A 22,725-nucleotide genomic window follows, 5' to 3' on the forward strand; every position below is an offset into this window, starting at 1 on the left:
TTTTTTTTTAGAGGATTTTGCTATAGGGCATGTGCACTCACCAGAAAGAGAGAGACAGAGAAACAGAAAGTGAGAAATTACCCTCCCAGGGGGCATGTTCATGCCGCAATCCCTTCTCCATTCTCCTCTTGGGATCTTGGGCATGCATGAACATACACCCAGCATGAGTTCAAGCCACTGGGTTTAAGACTCGAACTGTGATCAACTGCATCTGAGTACAGTGACATAGCCATTACACCATCTGCTGGTCCCACCAGGCAAGTTTTTGACAGGATCACGTGAGGCTATGTTGTAAGCTAGAGTTATACAAATATTATATATTATTAATCATAGTTATAGTAACAATATAATGATAAAGTTCCATTGCCATTAGTCTCTGTGCAACATCTGTTTTATATGAATCAGTATTACCAACATTAAGTCTATATTTTACAATGTTGCAGAAGACATTGATATGCACTCTCACATGCTTTATGATTTCCTATTAATAAAAAGGGAAAGTGTTTCTCCGAAGGTTCTGGTGAATTGTCCAAGCCACAGGGCAGTGAAGGAGCAGACAGTGGTTAGCTCAGGTCCTTCAAGCTCAGCTCCATACCCTTCTGCAGGTGCTCTCTGTAAGCAGGAGTAGGAACAATGGCTACTGTCACATGGGGAGGGTTTACAGTGGACTATAGGGATGAGGTTGGCCAGACTGCACCCCAGATACTGGCTCTGTTCCTCCATGCTGTCCAAACTCTGGACCTTGGGCCATTTACACAGAGGTAACTGCTATCTATACCTGAAATTTCCGCCTGGAGTGAAGGTCTTTACAGATCCTCTGTGCTGTGGTAACTGTGTCATCTGAACTATTTTCACTGAAGCAATTTTGTCCACTGGTTCTTTGGCAATGAAAAAAAAAATAAAGTCATACATATCTTTTGTGTCCCATGGTCATTCTGTGCTCAAGCAACTGGGTCACCTTGTCCTGCACGAAGGTGTTCCTGGCTTTGTTCCTTTTGTTCTCAGGATCCATGTGCTCTGGTCCTTCCAAGTCTTATTTTTTATTATTATTTTTCTTGGCATGCTGCTTTTTCTGAGCCTAATCTTGCTGGGTGTGGGCAATTTAGGAAGAGATGGGTTTGAATGAGGGACAAGAAAGTGGAATACGTAGAAGGAAAGGCCAGTGCAGGATGTGCTGAGAAGCTGGCCATGGCTGTGGGTGACTGTCACTCATCCCACCAGAGCCTTCAGAGGAGCCTCAGGAAATGGGTCTTGGAACTGTCAACTCAGAGTATAAAGGAGAACAAATGTATCTATCTCCTTCCCTCTTCCATTGGTCAAGGGTGTCCTTTGCTCTACTACTTACCTCCATTGCCAGTCACTCATGCATATAATTCAGCAGATCCCATGACTGCTTCTCACCTTCAAATCCAAGAAGCTTCTGGGCAGGAAGACGGTGGTAGAAGATGTGCACCCAGGTTGTGCACCACTGGGGAACCCCTGTGAGAATCTGGTCAAGACCCAAGCAGAACTAGGAGAGGTCAGAGGGGCTGGAGTAAGAGCAGAAATAGAGCTTGAAGGATGAGAAGTGCACACAAGGTGACCCAGACTGTACCAGCCCCCAGTGGTCCCTCTAGAGACCAGAGACAGACATCCAGCCAGAGCTTCTGTGTCAGCATGTGAATTCACTGACTGAAGGCCAGAGGATACTGTTCCCTTGGTAGCATGCTCTCAGAGCTGTGGCTAGGGAGGCATCTGCCTGGTCCACTGCAGACATAGTCCTAGCTTTGATTCCAGGGTGACCAGTTGTCTCTAAGCCCCAACTCTGACACCAGGAGTACTCTAAGTCATTAAAAACTTAATAATGTGATTCTGACAAAGTAACATAGTTTAGGGAACAGAGAGGCACTCAGCTGACTCAACAGTGTGCTCCAGGCCTCACCAAGGGCCACTCCTTCAAATGAAGGGGGGTGTTGAAAATGCAGAGCAGAGATTAATAATTATTTGAAACAAGCTTAAACATGTGGATTGCTCCAACGGCCTTAAATCACTCTGCCATATTTATATTTGACTAGTGTTCTACATAACAACTTCCAAATCAAAGACTTTTGAAAAATTTCAATCACTGTGTTTTGAAGTGATTGAGAGCTCAGGGCGTGAGCAGTGTAGAAATAAGGCATATTAACATTATTAGCGCGACAAATTTCCTGGAGTAGTTACATTAAGAAATGATCAAGGCCTTAGCCTCTGAAAAGGAGAAGGAGCAGCTTGTGGTTCAGGCCTTTGACTTTGAAAGGATATTAACTGTTTTGATGCCGAGGGGATATCAATGGTCTGCAAATTGATCATTCCTAACGGAGTGTGTTGTTAGGAAGAGAACTTTTGTTATATGAGGACAATGGAAGAGAAGCTAGAAAGGCAAAGGAAGATGGACAGAAACCTTAAGACAGCCAACTCTTAAAGAGATCATCCTATATGCCAGGTGCTAGTCTAAGAGCTTTACACATATAGTAACTTACACTTACTCATCCCGTAATTAACCCATCTTGTAAAGCAAATATTATTGTTACCCCATTTTATGAAGTGCAGGCCCAGTTAAGATCCTATATTTAGATAATGAAGAAGTTGGGATATAAACCAGACTCCCTCAAAGTGTACAGACTCACTCCAAAGTGCCTGCTTTGGAATGAAGGCAGAAGTCATTTTTCTGTCCCCACAATGTGCCAGAGACATTTTCTCCTTTGAACTTTGGAGAGCTTTCTGGTATTTTGCCTTTTTTTCCAATAGATAAGAAAACAGAGGCCCAAACAGAATGGCTAAAGTCACATGGCTTACAAATGGTAAATACAGTAATTTAATGCAAATCTGTCTTTCTGGCTCTCTGGTTCCTAGTTAGGACATTTCTTAAGGGACAGGGAAGACTTGTACAGAAAGAATTCAGTAATAACATTCACATGTCAAAGTTTCAGATTCCATTCTTTCTCTTTGCTGAAATCAAGCAACCAGCAAATGGAACAATGAAGCCAGAGAGAGGTAGTTACGGGATCACACTAGCGGGAGGTAAAGGTGGGGTCCCGGAGAAAGCAGACAGGATTGAGAGTCAGATAGGTTTGGTTCTGAATCATAGATTGGCTTCTTAGTCAGTATGGCCTTGGACAAATAGAATTTTTAAAATTTTTTTAAGAGAGATTTTTGCTGTAGGGCGCATGCACTCACCAGAGAGACAGAGGGAGAAAGAAAGAGACAAAAAGTAAGAAAGCACCCCCTAGGGGGGATAGCCATGCCACAATCCCTTCTCCTCTCGGGATTTGGGGCACACACCCACATGCTCTGGGAGCGAGTTTCAAGCCTCCAAGTTTGGGACTTGAACCATGGTTGGCCATATGGGAGTCTAATGATGCTATCTGCTGGTCCAGAATGTTTTGAGTTTTCCTTGGAAAAATAGGAAGAATAATGATCCCCTCTCCAGCTGATGAAAGGATTAATGGGACATGCACTCGTAACACACCTAGCACCACACCAGGTCTATGCTAAGTGCTCAGTAATCATCAGGTGCCCGACTGCCATGACAGTGGACACTCCTGCCAATAATAAAAACAGTAATAATTCGGGCTACCATACAAAACCATCTCACCAGTAGCCTCACCTCCCTGGAGAAAGTTAAAATGTAAACTATTAACAGAATCTCAAAAGGTCCTTGCTATGGAACTCAGATGAACCTCCCTTTGGTACTGGACTTGGAAGGTAAAGGTTTCATAATCTCAGCATTCTAGCCCTTCCCATGGGTTGTATGTCTTCCTGAATGCATTTCTAGCATCACCCTCTTCCCTTTGGAGTGAGACAGGCTAGATACCTTGCAGTCTTCACCTTAGTTCTGAGACAGTCAGTCCTTTTTTTTTTTTTTTTTTTTTTTTTTCTGGTGCAAAAGACGAGGGTTTCTATCCCTATTTCAGAGGTTATTCCAAAAGAATTATGGAGAGCCTTCTTAACATTTTTGGTTACCCACTTCTAAATAATCTAAATTTAAAAAAATACTAGATAAAAAATGTGAGTTTTTTGTTTGTCTGTTTTCCCTTTCTCTCTCTTGCTTAAGGCAGGCTATAACTTTAAACAAAGCTTAAACCTTAACAGAATTACAGATACTCTCTCCGTAACTGTCTATATTATCTAATTTAAACTTCATAATAGTCCTACAGGGTCAGGGTTATTATCCTTGTTTTATGAGTGAGAAAGTCACCGGGACAACTTAACTTCATCCATGTACTCAGAGCAGTTAAATTTAAGAAGATAACAACAGTTGCTCAATTTTATTATTTTTGGAGTCAATCAATGATAAATAATCAGATCAAGCTGTGCTTCAGTTTCCAAATCTTTAAAATGAAAAAACTTGGACTGTATAATCGAAAATTATTTTCCAACTCCTGCATTCTAGAATTAGTACCAAGTTTAGAAAAGAAAATTAGTTAAAAAAAAATTAAAGCCAGAGATGATAGCAGACATTTTTCACTTAATCTCTGCAAAACAAGTGAGAAGCGTTTTAGCATACCTTTGAACAGAGGAGCAAATGAAGATTTAAAAAAATAAAAAGTTGAGTTGCCCCAAATCATAACAATTGCACACAGATCTGCAACTTCATTCCTCTGTCTAAGCACAAAACCCACCAACTTTTCTGTGACAGCCAAATGGGCCCTGATAATGCCAGGGCTGCAAAGACAGTTTACCTCAAGAAGGTATGGACTCTGGTTTTCTTTCGGCCACCTGCAGCTACACTGGGTTTGGGAGACTTGGGAGCCTTGGGCTGAGAATTGTCACTATAAAAGGATAAAATGTTGACCTGGGGGCAGCTGTGGTGGCTTAGGCAGCAGGGACGCTGCTGTGTGATGCTTGAAGTATCTGCTGTACCCAAAAGGGAAGGCTCTGGTTTTGTCTCTGGGATCTACTGAACAACCAGGCACGCTGGAGGCGACATCTGCAATCCTGGCTGGACTGGGGGAGAAGGGGAGAAGAGTAGTGTAAAGACCCTCTTGAAAGTGATTCTCTTTCTCTCTCTCTTCCTCTGAAAATAAATAAACTTAAAAAACAAAAGCAAAACCTTATGGGCTGACTTGGTGATATAGCAATAATTTACTGCTCAAGAAAAGCTAGATCCATATAGAAGACCGTGGGTTCAATTCCTCAGTTGACCTATAAGTCTATAACCCTGGTTGACTGGGAAGGCTTTGGGGCAGTGCCATGGGAGAGGGTGTGGATGGTGGGCTGAGATCCTATTAAAGGTGTGAGACCCTGTTGAAGGTGCTTTTCCTTTTCTCTCAGTCTCTTCTCTTACTCTCTTAAGAGAAAGAAACTTCACAAAAAATTTTGACTTTTGTCAGAGACAATCGTACATTATGAACATCGGCATTATATGGTCAGACTATGTAGAATTATGCCAAGGACTTCCTGAGACAGTAGATTTTCTTAGTTCTGACAGGGTGCCCTTGAAGTGGTCCGATAAAGAGTGCTACCTACAACATGCCCCATCACCCTTGGGAAATCCTCAGGACTCTAATCACATGTTTGACGCCTGCTCTCCCGGCTTGATGTGTTCTACGCCTCTTGAGAGAAGTGCCTATCTTGGATTACCAGCTCACCTAATGATGAATGAACTGGCCAGCCCGTCACATTTAATAGCTCCAGAACTCACTGGGTTCAGCTCGATTCTCCTCTCTAGATCATGGCTCTCTTCACTGAGTAGTCCTGCAGTGGCTCATGCCATGGTAGCTGCGGATGTATAGAGCTTTCCTTTCAGAATCTTAGTTTTATCCCTCAAAAGATCGATGTGTTCACCCTATGGTGCACAGCAGATTTTAGACTAGGTTGAATAAGAAAAGAATGATATAAAGTACAGGGGGGTCAAGAGGTGGTATAGTGGCTAAGGCACTAGACTTATACATGGCTGACCACAGTTCAAATCCTGGACCCGAAGGCGTAAAAATCATGCTGGACGTGTGTCCAAAGTCCCAGGAGGAGAATGGAGGAAAAGGGATAGTGGCATGGCCATCCCACCCACCCTAGGGGGTGTGATTTCTCACCTTCCTTCTCACTGTGTCTCTCACTCCAGCAAATGCACATGCTCTATGGCAAAAAATAAAAAATAAAAATAAAATAACGAAATAAAGTACAGGATAGCTAGGTTTCAGCTGACACTGGCATTAGGTCAGGGTTGTAAAGGCACGTCATGGCAGGGCAGGGAGAGGATTTGGGGAGGGAGGAAAGAAAGGGACCAGCATTACAGCAGGTGGCCAGGACATCTAAGAGGTAGTTGGGCTGCTGCATGGTTCAGGACCAAGGTTTTCAGTAGAGATTCTACTGAAAATCTCTACTGAAAACTAAAATACAGCTTTTATGTAGTATCTGTCCTTGAGATAAGTCTGGGTGTACCAAGGTATCAGTCTGGACACTAAGACAGTTAATGAGAAGAGCTGCTCTGCCTATCTGCCGTGCCTTCTGCCAAATATCAATGTGGCTGGCTGTATTCCAGGGACTTTAATGAGATTTTTGCATTTGTAGTAGCTGTAAGTGATCACACTTGTAGAATTTGCTGGACTTCGATCAAATTGTCCTGTGTATCACGTATGACCAGGATTCTTGGAGTGAAAATGGGATGAAGACACAGCCAGCAATTGATCCTGAGCCCCAGAGCTCACACTACCATCACAGGACAAATGGGAAAATGAATGTGAAAGTGCTTTGTAAACTACAAGTTGCTGTACTGAGGTGAGGGTCTTTATACTGAATGTCACATGTAATCTGGACAAAAGTACTGGGGTGACCCATGGGACACCGTGCTATTTGAACAGTAAGTCTATAGGTTGGCTTGAAATTGTTTAAGATCTGAGCACAGAAAAAAGCAAGACCAGGCCCTTGAACTTTCAGCCGAGTCTAGAAATGCAGATGATTATTCAGTTTCATCTTTGTTTCTTTTGGGTTTTGTAAGAAAGGCTGGCTGTGTAAGAGACGAGATTCACAGGAGGAGTATTCCAATGAAGACAACCCAAGGACGTTTGCAACTCTCTCTCCTCCCTCATTTGTCATGGCTTCAGCCCTCTCCTTAGTCAAGTCTTTTCCTTGGCAAGTTTCCTGGGTCGACTTCTGTCGAAGTTGGATGATTATTGGAATATTGGATTCCTATAGCCCTGGACAGAGCCCAGAGCCCTGCACTGCTGTTCATGTTTGATCTCCCATTCAACTTTCCGGAAGAAGTTGGCTGAACCGAGGATCAAAGATTTCTCCATTTGCTTCCTCTTCTCCCCTATGACAGCCTCTGTGCTAGCAGTTTAGCACAGCAGCAAATTAACTCCTCAACTGATCATCTACTTAGAATATATTACATTCTTACAGAAAGGGTAGCTCAGGTGGCCCCAAGATTGTATAGAAGGAGGTTTTTGTTTCAGCTCGAATGTGCCTACAGGTAAAGAAGTTCAATTTTCATCCATACCAAGGGGTCCTCACAAGGGAACCTACTTATTCTGGCCCCACGATTTTGTTTTCTGGATAAAACTCCCTTTAGAGAGTACTCCATAAACAAAAAGAACTTGAGTGCTTTCATTGGGACATCTTGATTCCTGAAATGATCAGGCTAGAGACTTAAGAATTTTTTAGCAATGACTGAGCCTGTGCAGAGAGGAGGCATATTCTTATACAAAGAACATGTATAGGATCAGAGAATCATATTTTGTACTTATCAATACTCTACTAATTATTTGTATCATGTTTTTCCCTTCTGGGCTTCAGTTTCCTGAGTCAGGCCATCATTCAGGAAAAACAAAACAAAACAAAAAAAATAAAATAAAACAACTTCAACTGCTTACTGTGTGTCTGGCAGTAGCTGGTGTATGCTCAGAATGCTTGAGGTCTCAGCACTGCTCCTCAGTCCTTAATATGCTTACAAATCACCTGGGGATCTTGTTAAAATGTAGATTCTATCTCAGTAGCTCCAGAGCCAGACCTGAGGTTCTGTATTTCAGACCAGCTGCTGGGTGGTGCTCATGCTGCTGGTCTTAAGAATACTCTTTGAGGAGGAAGGCTCTGCAGGAGCTGGTATTCTCGATTGATCAAGAGAATTTCCAACAGATTTTAGCATCAGTTTAAATGGAAGTCTCTTCCATAACAGATAGACGTGGTATTATTCTGCTTGACAGAGGGTGTTGGAATGTGGTAGAAATCATTGGCTCTATTCAGCTCAGCCCCCCTCCTTCACCTCTGTCTAGAGCCTCGTCCACTGATGTGGAGACCCACGTAGTACCTCCATAGTGCCACCGAGACCACAACTGGGGCGGCTTGAAGTCCAGGGCACTGACTGATCTGTAGATGTGCCTCTCATATTTTGTGGACGAGGATGGAAATGTACAGAGATATCATCTACATTTGAAAGGAAGAAGCGCATCCCAGGGATGGCTAATTTTATGTTTCAATGTGTCTAGGCCATAGTACTCAAGTAGCTGGTCAAATACCAGTCTGAATGCTCCTGTGGATGTCCTTTTTTTTTTTAGAGAGTTTTTGTTGTTGTTGTTGTTGTTTTTGCTTTGTTTTGCTATAGGGCACATGTGCTTGCCAGAGAGACAGATAGAAAAAAAGTAAAACATCACCCCCTAGGAGATAAGACCACACTGCAATCCCTTCTTCATTCTTCTCTCAGGAGTTTGGGCATGCACAGACTCATGCCCAGTATGAGTTTCAAGCTTTCAGGTCCAGGTCTCAGACCATGGTCAGCCTCATGGGAGTTCAGTGATGTAACCATTACACCATCTGCTGGTCGCATGAGTGTACTTTTTAACGATGAGATTAAGCTTTAAATCAATAGACTTTGGGACCAGCAGGTAACAGGAGGGTTAAGATGTTGGACTCCTACATGGCTGACTGTGGTTCAGGTCCCAAACCTGGTGGCTTGCTTTCTCACTTTTTCCTCTCTCTCTCTCTGTCTCTCTGTCTCTCTGTTGAGTGCATGTGTCCTATAACAAATATTTTAAATAATAATGAATAAAAATTTATTTAAAAAAATCAACAGATTTTGAGTAAAGCAGAATACCTTCCATAGTGTGGGTTGGTTGAAGGTCATAGAAGAAAACATAATGAAGTCCCCAGAGGAAGAAGGAATTCTGTCATCAGACTGTCCAGACTCAAGACTGTAACATCAGTTCTTCCCCAGGGTTTCCAGCCTGCTGGTCTACTGTAAAGGTTTTGGAATTTCTAGCCTCTGTAATGGCATGAGCCAACTCCTTAAAATTCTCTCTCCTCCCACATCTCATTGCTTCTGTTTCTCTGGAGAATTTTGACTAATAACACAGAGCATAAAAGAGTTTACTGAAATAAAATTCTTTTCTTTAGTTTCATGGACCTGTGACCATTTGATTCTGCAAACATGTAATCTGTGACCCTACCTGTAGCCCTTGTGGCTTGAATCTATGGACATAATTGGTCTCCTTGCCACATCCTCCCTTTCTTGCAGTAAAACGTGGAACCATGACTTGACCTGGGCTCAAAACATCTGGGTTGCTGTTTCAATCTACCATTAACATCCTGGGACCTGGATGCAAGTCACTTTCCTTGACTGAGCATTGGCATCCTCCCTTGTAAAATATATGATGATCCCTATCAGCAATTTTTAAATGACTGCCTGAAAAAAATGTTATGATCTCCTGTAAAAGGGATCTTCTATTACCAGGTAAACTAGGAAAATGTCTTGCATCATTCCCTACTTAGAGAGTTACAATGAACATTTCTTTCAAGAACGGTGAGAAATCTCACAGCAAAGCCTACTGAACAATTTTTCCTCAAGCTTATTTGATAGCCAAGTACTAATACCTATTAAATCTTGCAGGAATATTTTAGAAAATGTAATACTGGATGGTTGTTGTGATTCTCTTCAGCCTTCAGATGATCTATTCTTTTTATCTAATTCGAAGATTCAAAGACAGAGCCAAGAGGAAAACTGGTCAAAACCTTTCCCATAATTTTTAAAGGGTATCCTGGTTTTTTACTTCCTTAAATGAGGATCGTTACTAGAACTTACCACATTGAGTTATTATAAGGATTAAGTTAAATAATGCATGTAAAGCACTTAGCACAGAGCCTAGCACCTAGTAGGCAGCCAATAACTTACTCTTTTTTAACTTAGAGCCAAAATTGGTGATATTTGAAGAGTTTAGCTCTAAGAGGAACTCAGGCATTCAATCCTTCAAACCAAACCCAAACCATTTTCTGCTTGGATTATTTTACCCTGGGTGAAGGGCGACTTCCAGGCATTGAAAGTTCTGACATCTCTCTGGCAACCCAAGAGCGTTCTGGAGCCAAGATACTAATGATTTAAGCATTAATAAATCCAGAGATAGGTCATTCAATTTTCTTTTAAATGCAGATCATAAAAGAGGGAGGAATATTTGGGTCAAGATGTACTGAGGGTTTTACTGAAGCTGAAGGCTTTGGAACAGTTTTGCAGCCACTGGACTGGGTCTAGTGCTATACTGTATTTTCTCTAACCCAGTGCTTATTTGAACCTTAGGCAGTATCCCATGTTCTTTCTGACCGTAAAAATACTCAAAGAAGCTACGTTTTGTTTCCATCACCCTTTCTGCCTGTCTAAGGATTCCCACATCTACATTCTCTCTCCTACCTCCCAAAACCCACTGATTGAAGAAAGGTGGATAGAATTGCCTATTCAACAGAGGTGGAAACTAAGGCCCAGAAAGTCATATGATTTATTCAAAGTCCTAAAATGAATTGGTTGAAGAGCCTGGGTTAAACCCCCAGGGCTGGGCTCTGTCTGCTAGTCCTCACCCCTACACAGGTGGTCCCTGTGAGCAGGACCACAGCTCCAGGGTCTCAGCAGTGGTTGTGGGGTGTGCAGCAGATTGGTATGCAAGCTTGGTGGGCTCTGGCTAATCTTGCAGGGAACCCTTCAATCTGAATAACAATCAACAAGATTTTAAAGAAATTTGGGCCAATTTCCTGGAAGTCTATGATTAATCTAATTGCTGGGTTTTCCTCTGTTTTTGTTTCCCACTGTTAATTTCATTTATTTTTCTCTTTCTTCCCCGACACAGACTGCCTTGTCTCTGTACGCGGTTTTGTCACTGTTGTTATTTGTCCATACATAGTTTATCATTGGCAATGCATTCAATGGGATTGTTGTACCCGATGTTTGGGGAAGGAGAATCTTTCAATAGAGACAACAGCGTGCAGCAGGAAGAAAGAGCACTGAGCTGAATTTCAGAGGTCTTTTTCCAAAGCCTCGCTCTATGGATTCCTGCTACATCTCCCTGGCTCCTGAGATAGCCCCTGACTAAAGAGACACTCTGCTTCTCCTGGCCTCTCCCTCCATTTTAGAACATCTGGGATTGCATGAGAAACCTCAGGGGCTGTGATGTGCTGTCAGTTGTTGCAAATAAGAAAGTAGTTCCAAAATAGATTTTGGAAAAAAAAAATAGAAAATGCCTCCTTTGAGTAAAGAGATTCAGTTATCTATAAGACACATCCAAAGGACAAGGGATGGTGGTAATATTGTCAGAACAAAACGGACAAAGGAATTTCAGCCCTGGGATTGAGACAGAGGTTAAGGAATGAGATTGGAAGAGATCAGAAAAGTAAAAGGAAGTGTCAACACTGGCCATGTTGTAGAGTTAGAAGAGCCAAAGGTGTTCAAAGAGGCCTAGATAGAGATATGGATGTTCTGGGGGCTGGCATGTGGCATGGTGGTTAAGGCAACTGGACTCCCACATGGCTGACAGCTATTCAAGTCCTGGACCTGGAAGCTAGCTTTCTCACTTTCCTTCTCTCTCTCTCTCTTTCTCTTGCTCTTTCTCTCTCTGTCTTTCTTTGGTCAACTTTAAAAATAAAATAAAATAAAATAATAACAATTAGCAAAATAATAAAAAAAAATGATATGGATATTGTGGTTTGTCAACCAGGTGAATAAAAAGTGAACCCAACGTTTCTATTGCCTGGTTCTGTTACTTTGCATGTGTCTCACTTGGAAGTACCAGTTAAAAATTGGGAGACCACCAATGAGTAATTGGTCTAACAAAACAGCACTGGAAATGTTAAACTCTCTGAATATAGCAGAGTGGCATTGCTATTAGAGATCGAGGCAACCAGGAGAGGAGAGTGTAAACTTGACTCTAAAGTAGTATGTCACCCCTGGGACCACTTCTCTACCGTTGACACCATAGTTTCTACTTCACACCCCAAGGGCTTCCTAGGGAAATGTGCTCTGAAGCCAGGCCAGGTCTTGATTCTTTATTTAGTCTAATTCCTATTTAAGGACTAAAGAGGCTTTCTCCTTGACTATCTTGGAAGCCATCATATGGCCTTTCTCATCATCTACCTGCTAGAAAGCTGATGAGGCATTGAATAGTAGGTAGGTAAACCAGGAGACAATAATAGTACTGTCCCATAATGCCAGGCATTTAGTGTGTGCCATGTATAGACCTGTCTTATCTTACTGTATCTCATCCTGAGCCAAATTTTGTAATAAATATTCATTTTATAATAGGGACCATCCAGCTACGTAATTTGCAAGGCTCATTGCAAAATGAAATAACAGGGTCTCTCATTTTAAGAAATCATTAACCCAGCACGGGGCCTTTCTGAACATAGGGGCCCCTGTGTAGATGCACAGATCACGTGCCTGTGCAATCAGCCCAGCCTATAGTTGTAACTGAGACATAGAGACACTAAGCAATGTCTCCAAGATGACAGGGTTATAAAGCGCAGGCCTATCTGACTCTGATTGAAGAATCTGAACTCTTGAGTATACTGCTAAACTGTCTCAAGCTAGATAGATGGTGACTGGGTGGATCTTCCAGCCTTGCCAACATTCCCCTCTGGTAGGCAGCTCCGGGGAAAGCTGGTTGATCCCACTTGAGGGACTGCAGCCTGGTTGCACATTTGGTTCCTTCTCTCCTCAGGCAACATGAACAGCAAATATACAACTGTCACTGTGCAAGGCACTGGGAAGACACAAGACAAGAGGAAAGTGTACCCAGAGGTGAGCTCAGCCAGTCAGAAGGGTCAGAGAAGGAAACATTGAAGCAGAACCCCAGTGAGAAATAGGTGCCAGGCAGTCAATAGGGTCGGGGAGTGAAAGAAGGTAATGAGTGGTAGATGGGGTTCGAGCAAATAAAAAAGCCATCCTAAGCCAGGATTTGCATTTACTAGCTGTTTCTGTTTCTGTGTTGAGATATACGTAAGATTGGCACAGGTTATAAAGCAATATGCCCCAGGGGAGTTAAAAATGAATGTTGCTAGTCTCATACACAAAGTGAAGTTCTTTGAGTTGACCTTTCAACAAGGACTTGGGGTAGAGGTGGATGGGCAGGCGATGGCAGAGAGGGTTGTGGGGAGGTGTGCCAGATAGAACTAGCTCATCCAAGTCAGGGGAAAAAGCTGGGTCCAAGAGAAGGCTAGAAGGGCTGATGTCTATCTGGACAGGCAGATCCCAGAGAGTTTTCTATCAGAAGTAAATCTGGGCCCCAGACACTCCTCCTGGCTCCTCCTTTCCTCTCCAGCAAGAGCTTTTCTTCCCACTAACCCCTGGGGGCCGGCTCACCCTCCCACCTGGGCTCTATCCAGTCAGGCTCCACTCTTGCCAGGGGTTGGAGTGCTGGTGGCCGGCTCCCCAGCTCGTCTCCATTGGCCTGAGTGCGTCCTAGCCCGCTCTGGATATTAGAGCATTCTCTCATTTGAAAGGCTCCTTTATTTTTAGTGCTAAATCAACAAAGCTGTTACTGTCATTTTCCATCAGACCGTCATCTTCCACGGATTCAAAATTACACTCAGCTGCAAACTATTGACACTCCTCTTAACAAAAAAATGGTTTTAATAAATCTTTACATTAGCCTATGAGATAAAAAAAAATCTTTACCATGAAATATACAAGTGTATAAGTGTTTTATGAAAGTTTTATTAACTTTACAAAAGAAAAATTGGCAGTGGACCATGAACATCCTGTACTCCTAACACGTGGTTATAAATTACATGTTCTTTCCAATAACATCTGAAAAAGAGACTGTAATTTAAATTTCAAAACCACTTGGCATACCTACTATATAGTGCTGACATGAAGTAAAAGGAGGAACTGGAGGGGCCCAGACAAAGAAGGGAAATATAAAGACGTCCTTAGCTAAAAAGCTGCTGATGGGTACAATCCCCCCTCCAGCTGGACAGGGATCAAGTACTCGCTTGTCATATCATTCAATGCACTGCTCAATCTGGGATTCTTCCTTTCAACAAAAAGAGAACTTAAGTGCTAGTAATCATCGCTTGCAGAACTTTATCTCCCAGATACCTTCTTTATGTCAGGATTTCTCAATGACCGTTGCCGCTGGCAGAGAGATCAAAGTTGTTATTAAACACAAATGCAAACTCCAGTCCACGCAGGAGGTGGGAGCCATGGTGCACCTTCCCGAAGATGTAAGCCTGCCACTACTGTCGCGATTGTTCATCTTCTGTCCCTGCTACTTAGACTTTCAAGTAAACTTCCAGTAAGGTCTGTCCGATCTGGGGATTGGGGTTCAGCTTTTCTTTGCAAGTGAGCGTGCTGAGTGTCAGGACTACTTGGGGATGATAAAGTCACTTGGTGAGATGCTTGGCATTTGGAGAAGCCCTCTAGAAGTGAGCAGATGGCAGAGACCTAGAGGTAGCCTACAGAGTTCACTGCTCTGGGAAGAGCAGATATGCAGATGTCCAGATGTTGATATCCGGAATCTCGGCAGCACTAAACCTGCCTTCCAGGTAGCAACAGCGCAGAGAGGCATAATCTGAAGTCGTGGGAGCCTAGATTCAAGGCCCAGTTGCCCTAGTTACTAGCTGTATGACTGAGCAAGTTACCTAACTCTCCCCTTCTCTTTGAGTCATGCTGACGACTCCTGACTGTCTGAAGCAGTTTACTTTGGGTGTTTGAGCTCATCTTTTTTACAGTCTAAAGATATGGCCCAAAGACCATCTCTTCCTGATCCAAGAATTTAGCATTTGTTGAAAATGGCTAATGAGAAATAAGAAGATGGGACACTCCCCAGTGGCCCTGCAGACATCATCCCTCAGTGCTCAAGATTCTGTGGTTTCATTCAAGTGGTAACATTTCCAGTTTGTTGTACAAACTCTCAGCCTCTAAGAGGTGTCCCCAAATTGGGGACTCCAGGTCAGACAGCTTGGCCCTGAGAGTTAAAAAAGCAAAGCTGGGAAGGCCACGTAGTTGGGAAGTGGGGTAGTGGGCGACTCTGCTGTTTTTGAGTAGAGAGCCACAGTCCAGTCTTAAAAGGAGCCCAGAGCAGAAAGAATTTAAATTGATTACCATCAGGGGAGAGACAGTTAGTTTTATGGCTCTTACAGAAACACCTGAGACAGAAGATGCTTGCTAACACACTTCCCTCTGCCTTTCATGCAGGTGTGGTTCATTTTTAAACCAATTTTTCTTTTTCACTGAAATAAGTAGAGAAAGAAAGCTCTGTGCTGGAATAACTTTGGAGACTGCACTATCCAAGGCTCTGAAATGCTCCATTTCCCATTACAAAAGGGAAATATGTGCCCTTAATGAAAAAATACAACAACTTTTGACCAAATAAATTATTTTCTTCCAGTTCAAAATAAGTGACGGTCCTTACAAAGTAGAACTTGCCCTCCTTCCAAATGTGTTGAAGGAAATGACATGTGTCTCAGACGCAGAATTATAAGGACGTCATGCTAATCTACTGGGGTGGCATTGCCCTAGATGAAGCAGCCAGACAATGGGGGGTCTCGCAGTGTCTGAGAACTGCTGTGACTGTGTGGAGGTCACACTCGGGGACCAGACATTGGATAACAGTGGCTGGCCGGCACTGCCCAAACTTCATTATGGGGGGAAAATGTACCCAGTAGCAAGATGCAGAAGATCTGAGAATCGGTGAGAAAAGTTCATTTGGACTGACGGGAACTTGATTAGTTTTAAGCCTGGTGTGTCGCTACTGCCTTCCTGACTTGGTCTTCAGAATATTAACGAAGAGTTTGAGGACAAGGAGAAGCTCAGGAGATATACCTGGGGATGCTGCCCCCGCCCCCCTTCCTAATAACAACAATAGCGACGACAGCAGTAGTAGCCACGGTCATAGTGATGTGGGAAGACTTACGTTTGTCGAGCGTGTGCCGTGCACCAGGCACTGAGGCGGATATGCATGATCCAGATTATTTCTTACAACCTTCCTCCAAAGTAGCGATTATGTATTCTTATTTCTAATCTGCAGAGAAAACTCCCGCGGCACAGAGAGGTAAAATGAGTCGTTCGAGGCTGAGGTCTGTACCGCAAGCACCTTTCACTTTCCACCGCCCACTCAAACGTGAACACCCAGCAAATGTGCCCACCTGCAAGCAGGGTCCTCCCAAGAAGTGACCACAGCCCTGACTGCCTTCTTCCAGCCCCTCTGAGGACTTAGCTGAGGGTGGCCAGATTCTCACTGCAGGAAAAAGATCAAGCACTGGCATGGGGCTGCCCTGAGGGCTGGGTATGTGACAAGGCAGCTGACCCAACTTAGGGTCAGATCATCATTATGAGGGAGTGAGAGAGGGAGAGGCAGCAGGTGGTGTAGTGGTTAAGACACTGGACTCCTACGTGGTTGACCATAGTTTGAGTCTCAGACCTGGCAGCTTGAAACTCTTGCTGGGATCATGTGAGTGCGTGACCAAAATCCCTAGAGGAGGATGGAGGAGAAGAGATTGTGGTATGGCCATCGCCCTTGGCAAATGATTTCTCACTTTCTATCTCTCTGTCTCTCTCTGTCTCTCTGGCAAGTGCATGTGTCCTATAGCAAAAATCTCTCAAAAATAAATTAAAAAAAGGGAGTGGGAGGGATATTAACATGGACCTCACAGATTGGTATGAAACATAAATATCAAATTAAGCCAGAAAATGCTGGAACTGAGTAACTTGCTAGTGGAGTGTTGCTATTTGTCTTGTTTTGTTCATTTGTTTTGAGGAAATTGGAGTGACCACACATGCCAGAGAAATGGGAATGGGGCTCTGGGACCCCCAGTAGGAGGCTGAGTCATTAACCCAGGCATGAGACAAACAGAATGGCTGGGGCTACAAGCATGCTGTGCAAAAGGAGGGGAGCATGTGGAGAGATAACACTTATTAAACGCCTACTGTGTACCAAGAAGTGCACTAGAAATTTGCTTTCCAACATTTCTATTTTATTTTTACACAATCCTTGTCCCAATGTATGGTCTGAAAAAATATGGTGACTGGATGGAGAAAGGGGGCTGCTTATTCAGTGGCAGCTAGTAGGCGCCAATTGTTTTCCATTCAATATTTGCTGTATTCTTTTTACATATGCATACTACACACACTAGATACACACACACACACACATACACTCATACTAATTCTGGGAGTGCACTACTCTACTCTCCCCATTCTGTAGATAAGGAGGTGAAAACTGGGAGGAGTTAACAGCTTGCTCAAGGTTACATAGCTACCCACCTGCCAGACTCAGGATTTGAACTCAGCCCTTCCTGGCTCCAAAGTCAATGTGTTTGCACCTCACTGGGTGTCAGCTAAGAAGAGGAACAGTCTGGAAGATGGTTTTCCCTCTCACAGTGATGCTCTCATTTTCCACACCTTTCTCTGCCCTTATCGTATTACCGTAGGCCCCAAATCATCTCCACTCCCAACCCCTGTCTCTAGCTTGCATCAGCTGCCAGGATTCCAGAGCTAGGTTAGGACAAAAGATGTCATTCAAAGACTGGAAGTCCAACAGTAGCTTTCCCCTCTGTCTGCAAAGCGTGAGAGTTCTGGGGGCCCGTGTTAGGCATGTAGACATTAGTTTGCTTCTCTTCTTGTGACTGTTCTCCATGCTGAGGACCACAGGCAGTGAGTAGAGTGGGAGCTGGGCTTTTGCCACAAAGATGAGAAAAGGGAAGGAACTCAACAGAGAAAGTAACCTGGTTTGAGATGCAAACCTCAAATAATAAACTCTCCTCTACTCTCCAACAGGGGTTTTTGACTTCTTATTGTTAACACTGATCTCGTTCTTAAAATGAAATGCTACTCAAAAGCCTGACACACCAAGCACACAAAAAAGAGGCTGCTTTCGTTGAATGGGGTTCGAGTGACCTGAGGTCTGAACATGGATTTCCTCAACCCTTAAACCACCTCCCAGAACTTCAGGGATTCTTTGGACCCAGTCTGAAAACCATGGGTTTGTTCTGTGACTCTGGATCCAGACTGTCCAAAATATGGATAATTACTGCACAAGGAAATAAAAGCCCTAATTCTATCATGATGCCTAGGTCCCTGGGAGACTGTGGACAGGAGACACGATTCTTCCAAGGAAAAAAGAAAGTGAGCTCGCATCTGCTGAGCATCTAGTCAGTACCAGATGTTTTGTGTTCACAGAAACATCTCAATTATTTCACACAAAAGTCCTGTAAAAGAGGGCTTCTTCATCCCAGCACCCCATTTCTCAGATCACTTAAATGCTGAAGAGTTAGGTGATAGGGCCCAAGGTCACACAACAGAGCGGTCAGCACAGGAATTCGAAACCACACCTCTTTGCAGGAAGGAATATACTCCACTGCAATCTAATGCTAAGTGGCATGTCACCTTACAGGAGGAGGCAGAGGCACCCAGTTTCTCAGGGCCCCAGGGTCCTTTCTTCCAACACCAGTGTTATGAAAGGAACAAGGTCTGTACAACGTGGGGTCATGCAGAGAGCGCTGGAGCTGCCACGACACAGATGCCAGTCCTGGCTCTACCCTGATTTACCAGACCAGGGTGCAGAGCTGAGCCAAGGTGCAGAGCTGAGCTGAGGACTAGGTAGACGGGAAAGATAGTGCTTTGGAAACTTGAAGTTTCTGTGAACAGAGGAGTGGATTTTAATAGGTGGGTTCTGAATAAGACCAATTGCTAAATCAGTTTCAAATGACTTAGCATCGTTCTATCTCAAAAAGTGCAGGAGCACCACAAGCCAACCCCATTAACGTACGCCTGCTGTGAGCCACAGAAGCCGGCAGCAGGGGAAAAGCCAGGGAGTCAGAGCCCAAAGAACTAGGATGGATTCCTGCCCCAGCACCTGCTGGGTGACCTTAGGTAAAGTATTCCACTTACCCTTTTTGATCCTGAGTGTTCTCCCCCACAAAAACCTCATCTCATAGGGTTATCATGAGAATTAAAAAGTGCAAATGTAAAGTGTTGAATACAGCCTTGCAGATAGGGTGCACGCATTACACATAAGTCCCTGTCCTCTGCTTTTTCCTCTCCACTCTCCAGACAGAAAAATAAAACATTGAAAGTAAGTGCTAGTTTAAAAAAAAAAAGTATCCTTTAAAATCCAGATTAATTAATAACTCTTACAACAAATCTGTGAGCCTCTGAAACGAAGTTACCACTACCTTCGAGTTATCTGGAGACTGTATTTGCTTCTATTACTCAACGTTGTAATATTACTTCTACGCCATAGTTGACTGTTTATATGTCCCCCTTCCTCAGAAGACTATGAACCAACTGGTTGGAGCCTGGCACACACAAGTTCACTATACGCTATTCGAGGAGATGCATTTATAGTCAGTAAGCCCTGAGTAACCATCAGCCAGCATAGGGCTGAGACTGGGAAAGTGAGAAGGCTTCCACCCACAACCTGACCATTCAATCTGCTCTCCAGAGAACCCTGTGCTATTAGCCCTCTTTTGTGAAAAACAAATCTACATGGCCCTCAGAATAAAATTCTGAGGATATGTGTGTGTGTGTGTGTGTGTGTGTGTATGGAAAAAAAACTCTGGGATCATATTTTTGGCACTAAAATTCTTGGGCGTTTAAGGAGAAGCTTGTTCTCCATCACTACAAACTATACGGTGGAAACATAATAAAATGCCAGCCCTACTCTGAGCCAGATTTTTTTTTTTAAATTCCAGCCCTACCTGCGTAAGGAACTGTACTATGCCAGGATTAATCTGCAGAGAACACTGGAAAGAGCAAGGACTATACAATTATAGTTTCTGGTTGAGCTCAGTGCTGAGCCCCGGGCCAAGCTGGCTCATCTGTAAAATGAGATTGTGGGGATGCACCTTCCAAGCCTGCGGTAGGCAGAAGTGAGGCCGTGTAAGATGCGTGATTGGCAGAGTGCTGGCACACCGCAGCGCCTCTTTCTATTCCTAGGTTACCGACTGAATCCTCACAATGGTCTATTATATTGTCAGCCCTAATTTATAGGTGACTTGTGTTAAACTCAACTTGTCTTGAGGACCCCTTTGTACCTGGAGTCCTTCCACAACAAACTGCAACCTAACTTTGGACATAATCAGACTGAAAGTCTAGCTGGGAATGTATTTGTTTGTACCAAATAGCTGCGCCTCACTGATGGGCTGCGTCTCAGCTTATCACTGATTGGCTAAGCTTCGGCTAATCATAGGCTGCCAGCTGATCAGACCCCGCCCAAAATAGGCAAACGCTGAGCTGTAATTGGTGAAGCTCTCTGTCTATAAATGCCCCCGACTCATGGCAGGGCAGAGTTTTCTGAACCTCTTCTGGTAGAGGGCTTGTGTGATTTTCAAATTGTTTTTGTTCAATTAAACTATTATATTTAATTTGTTGCAAGTTTTTCTTTAAACACTTAGAAGTGTGTTTAAGGTGCCTCTAGGTAGGCAGTGGAACCCAGATTGGAAGTCAGGAGTGTTGGATTCGAGAGTCCATATGGTATGTTCCCTTCCTTCATATGAAAGTCTGAACTTTCTCTGTAGATTTTTCTCTTTAACCGTTTTCCAGGGATTTCTTCTTGGCTAGTGCCTGGGTCATTCCTTTTGGTTCTACTATAGTCAGAAAAATCCTGGACCAGAGACAGGCCAAGTCCTATTTGTTCTGTTTGAATGAATTATTTTACTTATTATTTTCACTTTCCATTTTGACCAGAGAGAGACAGAGAGAAAGACACACAGAGAGAGAAAGTGAGAAAGCAAGACTCCAAGTCTGGGGCTCCAACCCTCTTCAGCCACGTGGGAGTCCAGCGCCCTTACCACTGCACCACCTGCCAGCTCCCAGGTATTGTTTTGTCAAAAGAACCTGATTTGCTCTCTGAAGCGGCTGGGCCTCTCAAACTCCTTTTTCCTCATCATGCAGTGTGGAAGGATCAAAGGGGGCGGGGAGTAAGCACAGTTCTGATGAGTATGGAAATTGGCACCAGCAAAGCTGCAGAGGGGAACACGCAAGCTGGCAGAAAACCCAGGCTCCAGAAGTGTGAGGCATCTCAGGCAGGGAGTCAGAGCCCAAAGAACTAGGATGGATTCCTGCCCCAGCACCTGCTGGGTGACCTTAGGTAAAGTATTCCACTTACCCTTTTTGATCCTGAGTGTTCTCCCCCACAAAAACCTCATCTCATAGGGTTATCATGAGAATTAAAAAGTGCAAATGTAAAGTGTTGAATACAGCCTTGCAGATAGGGTGCACGCATTACACATAAGTCCCTGTCCTCTGCTTTTTCCTCTCCACTCTCCAGACAGAAAAATAAAACATTGAAAGTAAGTGCTAGTTTAAAAAAAAAAAGTATCCTTTAAAATCCAGATTAATTAATAACTCTTACAACAAATCTGTGAGCCTCTGAAACGAAGTTACCACTACCTTCGAGTTATCTGGAGACTGTATTTGCTTCTATTACTCAACGTTGTAATATTACTTCTACGCCATAGTTGACTGTTTATATGTCCCCCTTCCTCAGAAGACTATGAACCAACTGGTTGGAGCCTGGCACACACAAGTTCACTATACGCTATTCGAGGAGATGCATTTATAGTCAGTAAGCCCTGAGTAACCATCAGCCAGCATAGGGCTGAGACTGGGAAAGTGAGAAGGCTTCCACCCACAACCTGACCATTCAATCTGCTCTCCAGAGAACCCTGTGCTATTAGCCCTCTTTTGTGAAAAACAAATCTACATGGCCCTCAGAATAAAATTCTGAGGATATGTGTGTGTGTGTGTGTGTGTGTGTGTATGGAAAAAAAACTCTGGGATCATATTTTTGGCACTAAAATTCTTGGGCGTTTAAGGAGAAGCTTGTTCTCCATCACTACAAACTATACGGTGGAAACATAATAAAATGCCAGCCCTACTCTGAGCCAGATTTTTTTTTTTAAATTCCAGCCCTACCTGCGTAAGGAACTGTACTATGCCAGGATTAATCTGCAGAGAACACTGGAAAGAGCAAGGACTATACAATTATAGTTTCTGGTTGAGCTCAGTGCTGAGCCCCGGGCCAAGCTGGCTCATCTGTAAAATGAGATTGTGGGGATGCACCTTCCAAGCCTGCGGTAGGCAGAAGTGAGGCCGTGTAAGATGCGTGATTGGCAGAGTGCTGGCACACCGCAGCGCCTCTTTCTATTCCTAGGTTACCGACTGAATCCTCACAATGGTCTATTATATTGTCAGCCCTAATTTATAGGTGACTTGTGTTAAACTCAACTTGTCTTGAGGACCCCTTTGTACCTGGAGTCCTTCCACAACAAACTGCAACCTAACTTTGGACATAATCAGACTGAAAGTCTAGCTGGGAATGTATTTGTTTGTACCAAATAGCTGCGCCTCACTGATGGGCTGCGTCTCAGCTTATCACTGATTGGCTAAGCTTCGGCTAATCATAGGCTGCCAGCTGATCAGACCCCGCCCAAAATAGGCAAACGCTGAGCTGTAATTGGTGAAGCTCTCTGTCTATAAATGCCCCCGACTCATGGCAGGGCAGAGTTTTCTGAACCTCT

Source organism: Tupaia chinensis, unplaced genomic scaffold (assembly GCF_000334495.1).
Source record: "Tupaia chinensis unplaced genomic scaffold, TupChi_1.0 Scaffold000077_1, whole genome shotgun sequence".
NCBI lineage: Eukaryota > Metazoa > Chordata > Mammalia > Scandentia > Tupaiidae > Tupaia > Tupaia belangeri.